This window comes from Meleagris gallopavo, chromosome 13 (assembly GCF_905368555.1).
Source record: "Meleagris gallopavo chromosome 13, MGAL_WU_HG_1.1, whole genome shotgun sequence".
Taxonomy (NCBI): domain Eukaryota; kingdom Metazoa; phylum Chordata; class Aves; order Galliformes; family Phasianidae; genus Meleagris; species Meleagris gallopavo.
In genome coordinates this window covers 10,022,494-10,040,976 of record NC_139416.1, presented here as the reverse complement: position 1 = coordinate 10,040,976, position 18,483 = coordinate 10,022,494, and the positions used below count along the sequence as shown (strand labels likewise).

At 37.6% G+C, this 18,483-nt stretch overlaps 1 protein-coding gene across 13 annotated transcripts in view; it reads right to left on the bottom strand.

The window, feature by feature from the left end:
* The window catches only part of CHST8 (carbohydrate sulfotransferase 8), a 165,092-nt gene that overhangs the window by 8,402 nt on the left and 138,207 nt on the right, over positions 1–18,483 (bottom strand). Inside the window, exon 1 of one of the 13 annotated variants that reach the window (XM_031555390.2) lies at positions 13,086–13,203. The exons of the other annotated variants lie outside the window; for them this stretch is intronic. The gene's annotated coding sequence lies outside the window, so the exon portion shown is untranslated. Of the gene's footprint in view, positions 1–13,085; positions 13,204–18,483 lie in introns of those variants that run through there. 13 annotated transcript variants of the gene reach the window in all.

Here is an 18,483-nt window from a genome sequence, read left to right as displayed (position 1 = left end):
AGTGTTGAAGCCAAGGCGAGAGAGTTTCACTCTCTGTGAATAGCAAGGTACATGGAGGAAGTTCTAAAGCCTCCTGATATTTGACCAAATCTGTCATTCTTGAGATGAATGCAGTCAAATGCTGTCTCCATAGCATCTTTTACAGAACTTAAAATCAGATCAGTTTGGCAAATCAGTTATAAGTTGGCATGTTTTGAATTCAAATACTGGTTGTCTTAAACTCCCCAGCTGATAAATTTTACTCTGAAAAATTTTAATCCAGACTCATGCAGTGATTTTATCTATTTTAAAGTAAAAACTAGATTAGATTTATCCAATATGCTTAGCAGCAAAGATCACAATTCTTAAATTTGTCTTGCTGACTTAAAGAAGCTGCAAACTTCTTAAACAGGTTTGGTCATTATTTCATTTGTGCAGAAAAGGATGGTTTCCCTGGCTATTTCCCAGTCTCCAAAGCAGCCCTTAGAATCTGCAAGTAGTTAAGCCTAACTCTGAGCAAGTAACTTCCTACTCTACCAACCCCCGAGTTTTTGTGTTTTAATAAGCCATTCTTCGTATGTGAGGTTCTTTGTAAATCAAAAAGCTCACTTTTTCCTTAGTTTTCTGCTTTTTGTTTCAATCATAACATTGCTAAGCGTGCTGTATTTAACAAATACTTTGTATTTTATTTGTTAAAGTATTTTAGATACTTCGAATGCTTTCTTATAAGTGACTTGTTCTTAAGCAGTCGTGGTGAAGTGGAATACTTCCTAAAAAGAATAGCAATCTTCTCCCTTGATTTCCGCTCTACTAATCCAGTACTGTGCACAAACTGAATTGCTTCATATTGATCTTGTGCTTTGTATTGATCAGAGTCAGATTCAAAGAGGTAGGCACTGCATCTAATAGAACAGTTATTTCATATTGCTAGGCCAGACAAATCTGGGGTTTCTCCATCCCACAGGCAGCAGGAAGGACAGTAGCATGCTGCATTTGTATCATGGGGTGTTTGAGGTAGTAGCAGTTTGTGTTTATGTGGCAGCAGGTCTCCTTTCACATCCTTGAAAATAATAACAGTGCTTTTACCAAGTAATCAGAGGTGCATGCTCAAAAGTAAGAAATGTGTTTGAAACAAAGGAGTGGGAATAAATGTATTCCACCCAAAAGTTTCCAGTTTTAATACTGGGAAGCCTCTAGATGCCGTGTTGTTGTTTCAAGAAATGTAATGAACTACTGATAACTAAGGTGAGGCACAAATTAAGTGAATTGTTCTCAACTCCAATCATTAGAGGAACGAGTATCAGATGTGAAGTGTGGCACCTATACCTGGCAAAGCAGTGCTAACACATGTAAGAGGCAGTCAGGTATTGTTATTGTCTCTGGGGGCCATCAGGCTTCTCCATTAGTAAAGTGGCAGTTTGGTGTTCATGTTTTCAACTTGGCTACATAGAAGTAGCCAATGAAGAATAGTGGTTGGATATCTGAGAAGAACCTTGTGTCTGGACAGTTTGTCAAATATTGTCTTACCTTAGTGTAAGGGACAGAGCTGGAGGACAGGAGGTTTCTTACATGAGTGTGGAATTCTCTTGTTCTGACGAATAGGATAGAGTACACAAGCATGACTAAGTACTAGTTCTTGTTGCCTGCAATGTCCCCAGCTTAACCCAGGAAACAGAGTAAATTTATAGTAACTTGAGAAAAGGATATCAAACAAGGAGAGAGACTGAAAAGTCTCAGATTTTCCCAGTAAGATTTGAAATAAATGAAGAAATTTATTCAAGATAGAAATCGGAAAAAATCCACAGAAATACTTGCTATCATATAAGGGCTGGTGACTCTCAGTAGGTTTCAACTCTTTTGTACTAGGCTGTGCTAAAAATGGGCATCTGTTGCTGAGTTTTTCTTAATGCTTCATATGACCTGCTTGAGTTGTACAGGTTCAAGTGCTTACAGAACATATGGTTTGAGCTTAATGAAGCATTATAACATGAGACCCTCTGGACCCATTTAGCAACAGCAGGGTTTAGAGGACAATTGCTCTGTTAACCACTGCTCACAACTCTTACAGTTTGGAACTGCTTAGATCAAGATCAAGATCTAATCTATCTGCAGCTCGGTATCTGCACTGGAGGCCTTTGTTGCCTCTCTCCTGTGCACTTTTACATCTGTGTACTGGCCTTATTTTGCCTCCCCACATGTGATTGCAAACACTTTAGGCAGATTGCATAGCAAGTGACTGCCAAGGAGAGTAATTTTCCCTATCCACATGGTCTTCCTGTTTGCTTTGCTGGTCTCCGCCAGATCACTGCCTTCCTTTCTCCAGCTAAAAGAGTAGTAAAAGGAAAGATGCAGCAGTGGTATGGCAAGGTCCCTCAGGTATGTGGATGGGAAGTAGCCTTCTCTGGGGACTGGTTATTGTTCTTTTTATCTTCACACTTGAATTGGTAAATTTTCTTTTAAAGAGGTCACATTTGCTGTGGCAGAGAGAAAAGGAAAGGATTCTCTGTTTGGTCAATCTTCGACAATTCCAATAGATGCTATTTCTGCCTGTTCAGCCCACTGGCTGCGTGAACCAGAAGGGCTCTGATGGACTTGCCTCTCTTTGGTACTCTCTAAACCATTAGTAATGCCTGGAATAAGAACTCCTCTGCCACTATAACGTCTCTACCTGTGTTTTCTGTTCATGTATAATTTCAGTTGCTAATTTTTCTAATATCCCAACATAGGATGGTACATCAGCCCAACAAAGGGCTGGGAGATGGGTTGTAAAGGTAGTTGCAATCAACTCCACGTTTGGGATGCTCTTTAAGATGATTGAATCTGATTTTATGTAACTGCCTAAATGGAGAGTTGTCAACTGGCTACTGAATTCTGTTAATGATGAACGTAATTTATGTGTTCTTGCACTTCTATCAGCTAAGTCTGACTTGATTGAAAGCTTTTCAACAATGATTGTTGTTTGGAGCATTTCAACATATTAATGGTTCACTCAGTACGTTGCATACAGTATATACAATTCTTTTTTTTTTTTTTTTCTGTTATTGGTAAACAGAAATGAAGGAATGTGCCACTTTTATTCACTTTTCTGAGTAGATGTATGTATGGAACTGATTCCTGATAATGAAGCACATTGTGGACTCTCTACAGGCTATGCAGTGCAATTCAATATTGTAATCCTTGAGGTGCATTTTTTTCCAGTACTGATTAAACCCCAAGGTTACACAGAAAGGTATGTGCATACAGGACTTTACCTATCTGATGACTTCTTTAATGTGAAATGCAATGCTTTCATCCCTACAGCTGTGGATTTTTTGGTGATCTTATTAGCTTATTGAGTTTTCATTCAGAATGCATATAGGTTGCATTCTTATTTATTGATGTTTGATAAGACATTTTTAGTTCTTTGAAAGTAGTATATGCAACACTACTAGGAAGCCTTCCAGTTTTAACTTTTGTAGTTTCTTAATTGCTTATTAATGGTTTCCTTTGACAAGTTAATTCATTTCAGTCTCAATTTTCACTTTTGATCAAATGTTAAGCATAAATTTATATTTAAAGTTGTGACTTCACTGTAATTGCAAGTGTCTGTTGCATTTTAAGATGAATGACGTTCATCAGAAACAAGCCTTTTGCTATTTGCAGTTCTGATTTGGTGGTCGTCTTATGTTCCGATAGCTAATTTAGAAGAATGGGGGAATAAAATAATGGATATTTTTACTTCAGTTGCTGAGTCTCTTCATCCCTTCCCATAACTGCTTGTGCATTTGGTTTGTCTGTACAAAAGTGAATATATTCAGAATATACGCCTGAGAGAACTTTCATGCTGATTACACAGAGGAATTTGAAAAAAAAAAAACATGCCTTCCCTGGCATGGCTTGTATGTGGTGCAATATAGATGATGTTCTAGAATAAGAATATATGTTACACGAACAAAACAAAATCATTAAAATAATTTCCATTTGAGTCAGAAATTTGAATCCATGGCTCAGTTTTGCTTAAAAACACATGTGTTTTGAGATAATCCATTTACATCACTTCCCTTCTCCCCCCATTAAGGAAGGTGGTAATAGCCAAACTGTTGACAGCAAGTGCTGCAGGAAGCAATGTGTGTGATTTCCTTGGTGGCTGCCAGACTCTTCAGATAAGGCTTTCAAACTACATTTATAGTAACAGAAATACACTATGGGAAAGATGGACAATGTGGTCTTCAGCAAGCTTGTTTCGTACCAATATACTGAAATATTTTTTCATCTACCAGTTATTCCAGCTTCATACTGGTGCATTAGCTTTGGGAACTCACTGGAAGACTGAATGATTCATTGCATTCTTTATTTTTACAGAGAAGTAATATCCTTTGAGAAGTTTAGAAACAGAACCTCTTATAAATTCTGAATGTACTCTTGCAAATCTGGGCTTTGGTCTCCTCTGCTGTGACTGATTTTGTATTTCGTAATTCTGCGTTTCTTAACAATGAATTCTGTTAAGTCACAAGACAAAATATCAGGTAAATCATATACTGATTTGGAGTGAATTGGAGCATGGCACATGTTAACTGACTGATCAAGAAGGTAAGTAAGTGGTTCTCTGCAAATACCCTTGTGGTGGTCTCCTTAAATTCAGGAGAATTTAAATTGTTGAACACAGGCAGTGCTTTTGAAAAAAGAATGAATTTTTCTTTTCTAGCTTTTCCCCTGAAGATTTTCCCCTGGTATTTTGTACTACCTTCTTTGATTTGGAATATCTCACAAGCTCTGTATTTTTAAGTTAATGCTGGCAGTCAGGCTCGCTGGCATGTGTGTTTTTTTTCCACAATATTTTTGTATTCTCAGTGCATATCCTCTTTTGATACAATAGATTTTTCAAGTGTCATTATCCAGTATTTCACATCCACTCTTGCCTAATGTCACCATGTACAACCAATGCAGAAAGCAGCAGAAAAAAATCCTTGCAGAAGTTATTTTTGTGTATGTGTGATTCTTAGGGTGCCTGTCTATAAGTTTTATTTAGTTCTGTAGAATGCTTCCAGCTTATTCAGATGTAGCTATGACCTGTATGAATCAGGAGGCTCTAACAGTTTTTAAAATACTACCTTCTGTTGTATTATGAAAACCTGCATAGCCAAGGTTGTTTAAAATAACCTGCTCCAGTTGTATTTAGTGACTATTTCACCTTTGTCAGTAAGATAATACAAAATTCTCTTGTTGTCATTCAAGCTACAGAGATTTAAAACTAGCTTTAGTTTCTTTGCTTGAACCGTGCTCTGAGTTCTCCGAAAGGAAGTAGCTGTTTTACTGCTCTGCATCAGTTTTCCCCACAGAACTGTGTCTGTTCTTTATTTATTGGGTTCACTTTCTTCTCTTTCAACACCCTAAAGGCACCACAATATCTAAAATGAGTACACAGAAGCGTCTTGAGAGAAAAAACTCCTATCAAGATTTCTAATGTTTTGAATACTTCCCACCTTCTCTGATTCTATGATTCAATGATTCTATTTTCACGTGGCTTTGTATAACTTCTAACTAAGTAGAAATCCAGATGGGAGTTTCTCTTGTATTAAAACTACATAGGGGTTGAAAACCTTAATTCACTTGTTATTGAATTAATTATTGAACACTGAGCTAAAATTATACAGAAACCCTGGGTCAAGGGAAGAATCTATTTTCTTTCAACCGGTTTTAATTATATTAACAGCTGAAGATTTTTTTTTTAGTGTATACAAAAGCTTTTTTTTTTTTTTTTGCAGTAGGATACTAAAAAGAATGTATTTTTCTAGAATTACATGCAGTTCATAACTGGATTCTGCAGTGAAGCCAACAACCTGTCTGGTTTATGCAGCTCTCTTCCTGAGAAGAAGCTCACACGGTACCGTAGTGCTACCATTTCTCACTGAATCAAGGTGAGCCTACAGCAGCATGGGCATGAAGACACCGTGCTTGTAGTACTTCTCCTCACAGCCTTTTATTTTTTCATTGATCTTTACAAGCCTATAACTCTTTTTAAAAGTGTGTCATTAGATAGATATTGAAAGGAAAATGCTTTTGATGACTCTACAAAACCAATAAAGCTGTCTTTATTAGCTTGTATAAAGTCTTTATTGGGCACAGGGTCTTAGTCTCAGTAGATTGTGAGCCACATTTAGACACCCAAAACCTGTTTCTCCCAGGCAAATCCAGAAGCCTTTAGCCATGCACTTACAGTGCTCCACTCCTGCGAATATACTTTGTAAGGTGCACTTCCTTTTCTGATTTTTCTGCCCAGTCAAAATACAAAACTTCAAACATAGGTACCTGATCCTAAGTAGTAACCAGTGGAAGAGGTAACTGGTGACTCCTGGTGAAGGAACAAGTTCCTTTGTTTCCAGTGCAACAATGGCTTAGACACCAAACATTAATTTTCATCAAGCACTTTGCTATAAATCTCAGTTTAGTATCTGTTTCAGATGTTCTAGATAAATCCTTAACCTTTAAGTTGTTCCCTCTTGTAATCCTGTATCACTGATGAATCTTGGCAGTGACAAATGGCACTGCTAGACCCTGCGGCTACTTGAGTTTGTGTTCTTCTCTATGTGCTTTCTTTAGAGGGAGGACATGACAGCCTAGAGAGAGTCAGTTTGAATACTAATGCCTATAAATGGCACCCTTCTTTACATTCTTGTCCTCCTCTTTCCAAGCTCTGAATGTCTATGAAAAGAAGCTGCCTTTCTAACAAGAAAATGAAACCATTAACCCACTGACCAAACAAGAAAACCCACCACAAAACCAACCTTGTCTCTTCAAGTAGAAACTACCTCACATCATTGAGATCACTTGCAATCAATCTACTGCATTTTTGAACTCCAGTAACATAGCCAGTGCAAATGAAAAAAAATGACACGTCTGTGTGTGTTTTCTGTTTTAAAGAAAAGAGTAGAAAAGTATTGATTACTGACAGTGATTTTCAAAAATGAAAGCAATAGAATGTCGGTTTCTATAAATATTTCTATAAATATAAATAAAAATTTTGCAGTTAGTGCTATTAGTAAACTGTGAAGAAATAGCTGAATACTGTTGAAATAAAAACAAAATACAGAATAGATATGAGAGTGAATTCCAGGTTTTCTGTCTGATAAAAAAATTTGGGAGTGAGTAAAGATAAACTGAAAGCCTGAATTTCACATGGAAAATGTCCTTTTTGACCAGTCCTGCTGTATTGCTGAGATCTGTTCTGACCAAGTGCAACTCAGAGGTTGCATCGTGCGTGTGTTCAATATGCAGGGTAGATCAGGCGGATCTTAAGATTTTACATGAAACTGCCCAATGTTAGACCAGAGGGACTCCCAGCTGCAATGCCTTTGACCAAGAGCAGATCAGCACAGTGACTTCTTGGTAACTGTATAGAACCAGTAAGCTTTAAAATGAATGGGAAAGCCTTTAGAGAAAAAAGCTGCAGTAACACAAAACAGGAGATAGAGCTGTTCTCTGCCCTGAAGTGCTGCACATCTACTGCTCTAGGCACATTTTAGAGCTCAGTGTGTTCAGTACCTTCCAAGACCTGGCATAAACCCTAAATTTTCATGATACTTCCACCTCAGTCTCATTTCTAGTTATTGGCATAGAGGGAATAGTCTTTCTTAATGACCTCTCAAGAGTATCACAAAACTTTATTAATATTAAGCAAAGAACTTGGAGATCCTCCACAATTATGTGGTTAAAATAAGGCTTTAATGGTGTGGCTTTGTCACGGAAAAAAAAATTCTGTCCTATTGCTTTGAATGACTGTAAAGACTTTTTGTACTGTTTGTTAATATATTTAGATTAGATGCTAATGTGAAAGCCTAAACACCCTGTCATCTTCAGACACACTCAGGCAATTAGAGTGCGGCTTGTATTGTTTTATAATTCAAGCCTGCTGAAGTCATAAATTAAGAAGCTCATTAAATTTTCAATTGCATTAATAGGAAAATTCAACTTATTAAATTCTTTGGTAAGGCATAATAACAAAGTATTGGAAATGCATCTTTTTTTTTTTTTTTTCTTCCTCTGTTCTCATTAGTGCTTGTTGCCCAAGTAGCCTTAATATAGCAAAAATAAAGCAATAAGAGTATAAATTGAAGAAACTGTTACACAGAGCTTAACGGTAATCTTCCTTGTTGTATTTTTAAGAATTGCTTAACAAGTTCTTTTGACTGACAGTCTGCTCCATAAATAGTTGCATGCACCTCGACAGCAAGGTGCCAGCATCTCTGCACTCTGTGCTTGGCACTGCGTTGTTTACAGCAGGCTATCAGATAAAGGCCAGTAACACAGTTCTTATTTGGCAATACATGACACAGTTTGATAATATAGGTTGAGTAGTTTAGGAAAGAAAATATTAAGGAAAAAATAATATCTCAGCTTTCCCAGTGATTGGAGTTTGTAATTGTATGTATTTAATGGAGCGTGAAACTGCTATGGGCTATGTCTGTACTGGTAAAAATGGCTTTGTGTCCATTAGAATCCTGGTTGTGATGGGCTTCATTACATCAGTGAAACTTTCAGTAGCAGCTAATTATTCAAACAAAAGTTAATTGAAAGTTAATGTAGTTACAGGCAGTTGTACTGCGGCTGACTTTGTGTTATTATGCTTATATTATTACAGAACAAAGCTTTACAGAAATTCCTCATTCGTCTTAGTAGGTGTTCGCGGTATGTAACTTCACTGCTTATCTTGGTTATCTCCAAACTCTGGTGGGACAGAGGGAGAACTGAGCATGAGGCACATGGAATCCTTAGCAGGTAGTACTAAGTCATTCCAGACAAGTATGCACACAGAAAAATATTTGTCTAGACTATTTGAAGTGTGAGTTTCTTTCCTGACAGTAGACTACTAACACTTTTGTTGCCTGCTGCCATTAAAGTTTGAATGAAAAAGCTACACTTTATACCTAGTTACACCTGCAAAAAAATCATACCAAATAACTGTTTGCTCAGCTGACTACTCAGTCTGGACAAATGCCTGAGTTCCAGAGATGTTTCCATTCCTTCAAGATATTTGATGGCATCTGTTTCCAAACTGCTCCCATGCATGCAAAGGTGTGACCTAGTGCTCTGTGGAGTCCATTAAACTCCCAGGGATTTAGGACTGGTGACTGGTGACCCATTTAAATTCCTCAATTGTATCTCACAGCAAGGCATTTGATAAATGGATCTTCTGTCACACAAGTAGGTGATATTTGCAAAGGTCCCTTCCCACTCAAATGATTCCATGTTAACTCTTCTTTTTCTCTCTGAATACACTTGGATATCTCATTGCAAGGTCAATTAATTTTTAGTTAATTTTTTACCTCCCCTTCCCCCCCAACTTTTCATCTGTGAACCCTAGTATTTTTCCTTCAGACAGTGTATTTTATTTTTAGAAGTGTTTTGGAACACGGGAGCAGCACTGCAAATAATAAAACCTACAGACACTTTTCAAATGTCTGTTGCTGCTACTCTTGTCATTTCTTTGGAAGAGATTTCGTAACCTTCACTGCTTCTCAGGGAGGTTTAATAACAGCATAGTGCCAAATCATAATCTGATGGGTTCATGAGTAGGGGAGGTGAAGATATTGCAGGTCACAGGGAAAGACAATGCTTCTATTTGTGCCTTTGTGAGGTGATTTTCCTCTGTGGGTACTGATCTGGTTTCTTGGCAAATGGGATCTTAATATGTGGCAAAGTAACTACTTGGCATTTAACTACTTGCTACTTCAACCTTTAAACTTATTAAGCTAAAATGATAGTACTTTAGAATCTGATTCATGACTTTTCATTGCTGCAGATAGATAATGAGATTTCTTACTGTTTTCATCGTAATGAAGATATTTGCAGTAATGAAACACGATGTATTTATCTATGAAACTTCAGTAGTTTACTTCTTTCAGAGATGTGAACGTTTACATAAGGCAGTGTTCTGTTGAGCAGATGATATCAGCAGTGAAAGGACTTGGCTTTGCTCAGACCAGTTCTTCCTGGTGGCAGCTGCAACCCAGTTTGCAGGTATCGCTGGTTGTACTGGGAGGTGTTAGTAAGGAGCTGAAGTACAGTGAGGGCTGCGTGTCTCACAAACCTCAGGAGTAGGATTTCATATAGAAATGTGTGATTTCTTCTAGAAATGTGCTCTGTCTTTAAGGTATTCTTAAGCTTGTTTTCCTAAGTCAAGGCCATGCGGAAAATTATTTCAATTTGGTTAAAATGCTTCGTGGTTTTGTGCAATGGTTTTTTAAAGACAGTACAGCTTCTGGCTTTTCAATTTTTTCCACTGTCAATCAAAATAAGTTTTAATCTACTTTTCCGTGCATTTCTTTTAACAGCACTGCTACAATAAAACATATTAAATAATTTCATTAACCTTGGCCTAGACTTGCACTGAGAATCTCCTTAATTGGACAAGCATAGCACAGATGCGAGATCTACGATTACTGCAGCAATGCCAATCTACTGGCAATGTGTCATTTTTAATGTGACAGCTGTATTCCAGCAATCAAGGGTTACAGCTTCTGGCAGCGTGAAGTTCTCATTATGCCATTTCTGCTCAGCAGTAAAATAATTATTTCAAAGCAAGCTGCTTCCTTCCCATCTCTAACCCGAGAAGTCTTCCTGTTTATTGTTTTGTGGCTTTTCATCTCATCATTATTTGCAGCAGCTGGGTTTGTGTGTAAAAGCTAGTGTTCTAAGATTGACCTGAGATATATTGCTGGTTTGTTACTTTTATATATCTATATAAATATAAAATAAAGGCAAAATCATTTTCCAAGTACATTTATCCTTCAAGTTAAATGAACTGGAAATAACTAAAAATTGGAGTGTTTTATACTTGTTTAATTATGTCATATATACATCATTTTTATAAACTTGTCTTTCTGCTAATCTCTGGACTCTTAAAATGTTCTCCCTATAAAAATTTCACTGAAGGAATTAAAAAAAAAAAAAAAAAAAAAAAAAGCCATGCAGGAGCTGTCATGAGAAATTGCTAAAGCAGAAACCTGAATCTATTTGAATCTATTTCACTTGAGATACTTTTGAGAGGAATACTTTTTTCTTGTTTTTTATCCTGAGACAGTTAATTTTCTTTTAAAGTCCAAGGAGCAAACAGTGCATAACTGAAGAAATACTGCTTTACACAACAAAATATGCTCACGTTTGCAGAGGTCAGAGTCTTTGGTCAACCTATCTTCCCATCCATCCTTCCCCTTCCCAATTCTGAAGTTGATCTGGGCATGTAAGTAACTCTAGTAGGAAGAGGGTTTTTTCTAGTGTCATAGACCAAAGAAATAAGCTCAACTAAATGAGAAAGTAACAACAATAATGAAGCCTAAAGCAATTCTGTACCACAACTACATGGCCAGAAATAGAAGCAGGTTTGCTAGGATCTAATGACTGCAACAGTGATAGCAAATGTGGTGGAAATTAGTGAAACATCTTGAAAAGAAAATCACTTTTCATCAGCACCTTATTTTTAGTGAATTATTGCTGAATTTTAATTTGTAATTCAGTTTCCTTAATGCATTCACCTTACGTAACTGAGAAATCAATATCACTGGATGGGTGTATTGGTTTTGCTTCTCTACTTTAAAGGTCATGTTCTAACTTAAGCAACTACAAAAATTACCATTTTTTCAGTAATTTTAGATAAGACTTCTCTGTATCCTTAAGAAAAGTATACTAATATGCTTTTGGGAGCAAAATAGTTTGATGCATTACTGCTGTGACAAAACCAATACAGAATCTTTATTAATAATCCTATTAATGTTTCATCTAATGTGAAGGAAATGGTGAATAAATTGTGGCTTTAACCCACTGCTGAGTTTCCAATTACTATTTTTCTCCCTATCTGCTTGCACTATATCATTTTTTTTAATATGATTGAAATGTTCTAACAATCAAGGGTTAGGATCCTAACAGCATGAAGTCCTCATTACATGATTTCTACGCTACTGCAAAATAATGATTGTGAAGCAAGCTGTTCTCCATGTAACACTTACAGAATAACTCATAAGACTACCCATTTACCAGCTTCTGGTTATGGATTCAATTACTTCATGCCTCAGGTTTGTGGATGTTGGAATCGTGTCATGCATCTGTCTTGAGCTGTACCATAAAAAGCGTTCAAAGTGAATAAATTACAGGTGATGTTCCCCAGGAGCACTCTGAGGTTTTTGCTTTTTCCCAAGCCACTTAAGGCCGCGTCTTCTAAAAGTTTAATGAAGGTTTCATAAACCACAAAAAAGCCTACTAGAATGCCGTGACCTTCTTCCATTTTCTGATATTGCCCCCAAATCTACATTTTTCACAATTAAGAGAGAGAATATTATACTTCAAAGACAGGATTTAAATGATAAATTATAGTCCCAAGTACATGTTAAGCAAAATGGAAGAGGTAAATAAATGGTGTTTGTTATGAGAGATACCTTTTTCAAAACAATACGGCTTGGTATCAGATTAGTGCAGTTTGCTTCCTTTAGCATGCAGTAGAAAACTGACAAGGAGATGGAACTATAAATACTTCACTGTTTGGAACTGACTCTAGGTACAGCCACTGTATGCCTGCTATTTCTTTATTGCGGATAGAGCAGGGTGAAATCCAGGTTGCCTGACTGTACTTCATCTGACCTGTAGCCTCTTTTTTTCTTCCTTTTACTGTAGGAGAAAATTAAAGCATGCCTGTAAGACCAAATGCTTTCTTGATAAAAGCCTGTTATTTTTTTTTTTCTTTTCCAAGAGGAGGGAATCCTACAGTGTTGACAGTGTAAAAAATCTTGCAAGTGGTGACCAGTTGTTGATAGTGCAATTGGTGATCTAAAGTAACTACCACACTCAAAACTGAAAATCATATAAACCATACTACAGTTATACTTCAATTATTGATCGTGCTTTTATGAGAAACTTGCCATCACCTATTTTTTGTTTGCTGTCTGGTGCCCTGGAGAATGCAGTAAGGTGCTTGCTTGAAAAGGGAAATAAAGAGTCCACTTGCAGCAGGGTCTTGCTGTTTTTCTTCCTTTTTTTAAATCTCATTTCTGAGCTTGACCCAGTAGAATTTCATGGAGAACAAGGTAATAAGGCTATCAGTACAACCCAAACACTCCTAACGTCTGGTAAACTCTTACATTCTGTATAGCGATAGAGTGTGCTCTCAGCTCAGGCTCTGCCTTGGAGTTCCACATTGCTGATCAGTTGTGCTGGGAGAGAACTGCGGAGGCAAATATTTCCGTGACACCTCAAGTACTGGGAAGCAACCTGAGGGAAAATTAAGATTTTTCTGACATGATGAGACAGATAATGCATAATAAATTTCTATCTACCTCTGGAATTTGGCAGACTGAGGCAGACCACCAAGTCTTGTATCACAGGGAAGCCTTGGTTCAGAACCGCGCTGGTTGCCGTCAGTCAGTGGAGTGTCAGGATTAGATCACATTTATGGACAGCACTGACAGGCCTTTCGTGCTATAAAAATAGGCTTCTGTACCTCTGTAAATGATGGCTGTTTTCCCAGCTAGTGGAATGTATGGAGAATTATTTGGTATACATACATTGTTCCCACACTTGTTTGCTGCATGCAGAATTTGTGGCTGGTGAATGTAAAGCAGGGAGTCCTAAAACTCGTGGGAGACAACTGATTGCTGTGCACAGCTCTCTTGCTTCTTGGGGCAGTCTAGCTATTGACAAGAAAAGAACTTAAGGGAAGTTATGGCTTCCTTAGCTCTAGAAAGCAAGCTACAGGTCAGAGGAGACCGGTGCTCAGGTGTTACATTTGTGATTTTTAGGTGCTTAGGTGCATGGTTTTAACAAAGACACAATAGTGACATTTTTATGATTCTCTTTTCTAACTGTTATATTTTTATTGCTTTCCAAGTCTTACTTTCCTGACCTTTGTTTGATACCCCTGATTTGCAGAGAGACTCGGAGAGCAAAAAGATTCAGTTTCATGTGTCATTAATTCCTTATTGCCTTGGTATTTATCTATCTCTTGATGCTGTTCTTTCAGTGCTTAGTTTGGATAACAGGATTGTAAATCCCATTTCTCCTGCCCCTCCAAAACTTACGGGTGGTATAAACACTTTTGTATCCACATTGTTAACATCCATACATCAGCTGTGGCAGCATTACTGAGGAATATAGTGATTCTGTTTTTATTTGACTCTGTTAACATAATAGAAGAACACGTGTTTGCACTAATGGGCAATGTACTCTTAAGTCAATGCTCACAAAATCATTACCTTGCAACATAGTGTAATTATGCCAGTTGTCCACTATATATTGGTCTAGAGTGTTTGTTATTATGTTAGGTATTCATCTTAATTTATAAACTACTTAGATCTATTGGTATCACAGGTATCCAGAAAAATGATAGTTAGTAAATAATAAGCAAAGAGAAGCAAGAACAAAAGAATTAAGAGTGTAAATGCTATAGAGTGGATAGAATGACATGGAAATAGAGAAGATTCTCCCTGTGTATGTGGTAACTCAATTTGTACTGGTAATTAAAGAAATCAGGAGGTACCTGAGATTGGCAGGGCAAGAGCCAGGGGAAGTCTTTATCATCTTTAACATCATTTCTTATAAGAAAAAGGCTTTAGCATCATACTTTCTCATAGGCTTATAGTATATCACTTTTACAGACAAAAGCAAGACAGATATTAAAGATCGGCCCTCTGCGCTCCCTTTTCTTCCTTCCAAGTCTATCAGTGGAGTGCTGAATGACTGTGGCCTATGTGCTGATTTTTTGGAAGCTCTGCAGGGCAGGAGACTGGGCTGCTCTTGAGCCAGTGAGGGTAATTTTCCAAGCAAGAAAACTCAGATGGTTTCACTGATCCAGCTGCCTGAATTTGCAATGAATGTGTCAGCTGCCTGTGATGGTTGGGGGATGTTGTAACAGGAGAGACTGAGATGTTTTCTGGCACAAGGAGGAGGAATACTGGGGATAGAAGAATACAGATACGGGGGAAGTAGCAGAAGTGGAAATTCACTGAGCAAGTAGCCTGCAGTCTGAGGAGATTCATGGTATGTTATTTTTGTGGTGATCATGGAGAATTTTTAGCCAGAACCCATTTTGGAAGCCGAAATGTGTGCATGAGTTTGCTCACCTGTATCTATCCCAAGAGACTACCTTTCCTTGTTTTTCCTACATGGCTTCCTTGTCTCTGTTGTTATATATATAACTAAGAATTTGCTCTCCTTCAATCTTATTTTGCTTTACCACAGCTTTCCTTTGTCCCCTAGGTTATTTAAATTCAATTTTGAAAGAACCTCATTGTTTCTCTTTCTGTCATCCCTGCCTATATACTCTTTTTTTCCTGGGATCTGCATGACTTGTACCGCAGATCAGAATCCCTGGCAGTGGTGTAAGTTCAGTTACCTCTCTGAGGCTTCCTTGCAGCAGGGCTGCTGTTATGCCCATTGTGGCAGGTTTCTGTTAGGAGACCTCAGGTTAGCATTAGCACAGGGATTTCAGGTATCGCCTCCTTGAGCTTGGGTGCTGAGATACCATCTCCACATTGTGTAGGGCAGGGGGTTATCATGCGGAGTTGCTTTTCAGCTCAACTGTTAGGAATCATGGGAAGTATGTGATGTGGTATGGAACAAGCTGAATATGGGACAAGAATCCCTGCTATAGAAACCTACAAGGTTGCAAAAATATAGTATTCCCTTAAAACATAGACTAGAAATGACCTGTTTTATTTCACTGTAGTTGTCTTTGTTTCTTCTTTACTACAGGAATATAATTATGTAATATATGGTACAAAACCTGTTTGCTGAAGCCATTTCACTCACTTCACTGGGACAAGATTTTTTTCTATAGTGTTTAAAAATGGCTCACATAGCTACAGTTTTGCAGATGTACCTAAGTGTGAAGATGAAATAAGCTTGGCCTCTGAATTATAGATCAAACTGTATTGTACACCTAACTAATGTGTCAAAAAGAAACTAAAATGTTGAAATAAGTGAGCCATTTATTGCAACACAACCAAAAAGTAGGGAAGCCTAACCTTTATAAAAGCCCAGCTTGCTTTAGCGGTTTTATACTTTCCAGAAAGAAATCCATTCATGCACTTCAGTAGATGCTGGTCTTTTGTAATCTTTCACTTGTTTTTAAATAGGAATGAAATTTGTTAACTTCTGTGGAGGCACCCAAAAGAATGCATCCCGGAGTGACTGCATTAAGGATTCAGGTATCTGTCATAGCTTTGAATTGTAATCTAGCTATCTATGTAGAGTAACATTAACATTGCATAATGATATTGTAGTGGAAGCATGTTCAGTTTGAAGTTGGTATTGCATTTTTGTTGTCATATATTGATAGCGTTTAAACAATCTGTTTGCATCTTGTAAATATTTGCAGCAGTTCTTTAAATTGCATAATGCTTAGAGTACTCTTCAGAGCTGTAATATGTAGAAACAACTTTGTATCAGTAAAGAAATCCTATCTGTGTGCATCTTCTAACAGCAGACTGTACAGCCATACCTGGAGAGTAGAAAAAGACTGATTAAGATTCTTGAAATTTTCCCCTTCATGTTTTTGTTCTACTCCTGAACGTGCTATTAAACCAAGCCAGCATGCCAGCAAACGAGATGTGAGGAGGCCTATTGAACATAGAATTTTCACAGTAAAACAGCACAAATTTTAGTTCAGTCATCTCTTTAACTATTAAACTGTGAATAACTCTCTGGCCTTTTCTGTAACATTTGCAGCTATATAATGTGATCAACAAAATCAGGAATATTAATAAGAATACGAAATACAACAAGAATGTCTCTACTTGAATCCTGTTGTTACACTGGGTTTTCAAAATGCTCGTTGGCAGCATGTGGTTAGTTGTGTTTTAGTGCTGTGTGTGGACTCTGGGAGGCTGCTATATTGCATGTAAGTTGCCATAGGGGTCACTTCATTGGTCTTAGTTTTCACCACACAAAGTGATGTCATTAAATAGCTATTCTGTAAAAATTTAGACATCCTTTCTATAGCCAAATAATTTTGTGACTATTTGTTCAAAATGGTGAACAGAAAAAGATCTACTTCTTAATGTTCTTGTTATGGTTTAAGGGAGGCTCTTAATTTTTTGTGTATGCTCTGAATGGAAGGAGAGGGACAGCCATTGTTGTGTTGCTTCGAGCATACATAAACGTTGTACAATTCAATGGGTAATCTGAGTGTGTAAAGGAACTCGTACATCCATAAGCAAAGCTGATTTCTGTTTTGTTGAAAACAAGAACATCAGAGCCTGAGGTGGACAATGTGAAAGCTACAAAAAGTTTTGTACATCCAGAAGAACTCCCTAGTCATCCCAATTCTGAGTGCTGGATATATGCAGACAGCTATGTAAGGTCACATTCACATGTATTGCACAAAGCTAAAATGCTCATAGCCATTATGCTCTGATATTAAAATTACTTAGAAGCAGCTTTTATTGAAATATTTCTCTTGAAATTTTATAGATTTTTATAGACCACACTCACCCAAGTTCTGTAGAAAATTGGAAGCTTTCAGTTGAAAATCTGTTCTATTTAATGTCTGAATCAAATGCCAGCGTGTTAGCAATGGAAGCCCTGGCTGGATGGCATGCTGGTCCTTCTGCTAAGCCAGGATCTTCTCTGGGGCCATCTGCCACAGCTGGGCTGGCAGGCCAGCTCCGTGCTGCAGAGCAAGGTGATGTGGGGGCAGCGGGAGGTGTGCCTGACCAACAGCAAGGCTCAGACCACCCCTTCTCTGGGAGTTTTAGTTCTTTTGAGAAGTGCTTGGTTTATAACTTTGTTTCTCTGCGAGGTTGTTGCGGTTTTCCTCAGAATGATTTTCTATTTCCTCTGCCTTTGAAGATTTTTCACCTCACAGTATCTGTGTAAATTATTTTTTCTAAAAAGTTATTTTCAGAAGATTTATTTTCTGATCTGCAGCATTGGGAAATGCAGAGAAAACAACGTGTATAAACAGAACTAAAGAAACAATTAAAAAAAAAGAAAGAACTAAGTCTTCAGATTTACGATAAACGTTATTGGTCAAATGAAGCATTACAGGATTTTTCATCGTCACTATTCTATTTCTAGGAATGTAGAGTAAAGCCATAAAGACTTCCACATCAGTGATGACTATGCAGTTTCACAAATGTAACAATCCTTTCTCTGCTGAGTGTGCCTGTAGGAAGCTGAAGCCATTTTGATGATTTCTCTTAGGCCACTGAACCTCCATTTGATGGCAATAACTCCTTGGCTGTCACAGCCCTGTGCTGGAATCAAGAGCAGTGACCTGGGCATGAAAGGCTCTGCATCCCATTCAAGGCCCCAGGTTGCTGGTCTTGGCCCATCTTAATTTTCCTCTGGAATTACTGACTGAAACAGACAGCAAAGAAATGATTCTGCTGCTCATATTTCCACTTAGGTTCAGTGATTGGGATCACCACACAGCAGAAATGTGTGGTGAGCTGAAAGGCTTGTTCTGCTTTTCTTAATCGTTCTCTGTGATATAAATGTTACAAAAGTGCTGTGTATTCCAATTAAATTTAAACAGTAACT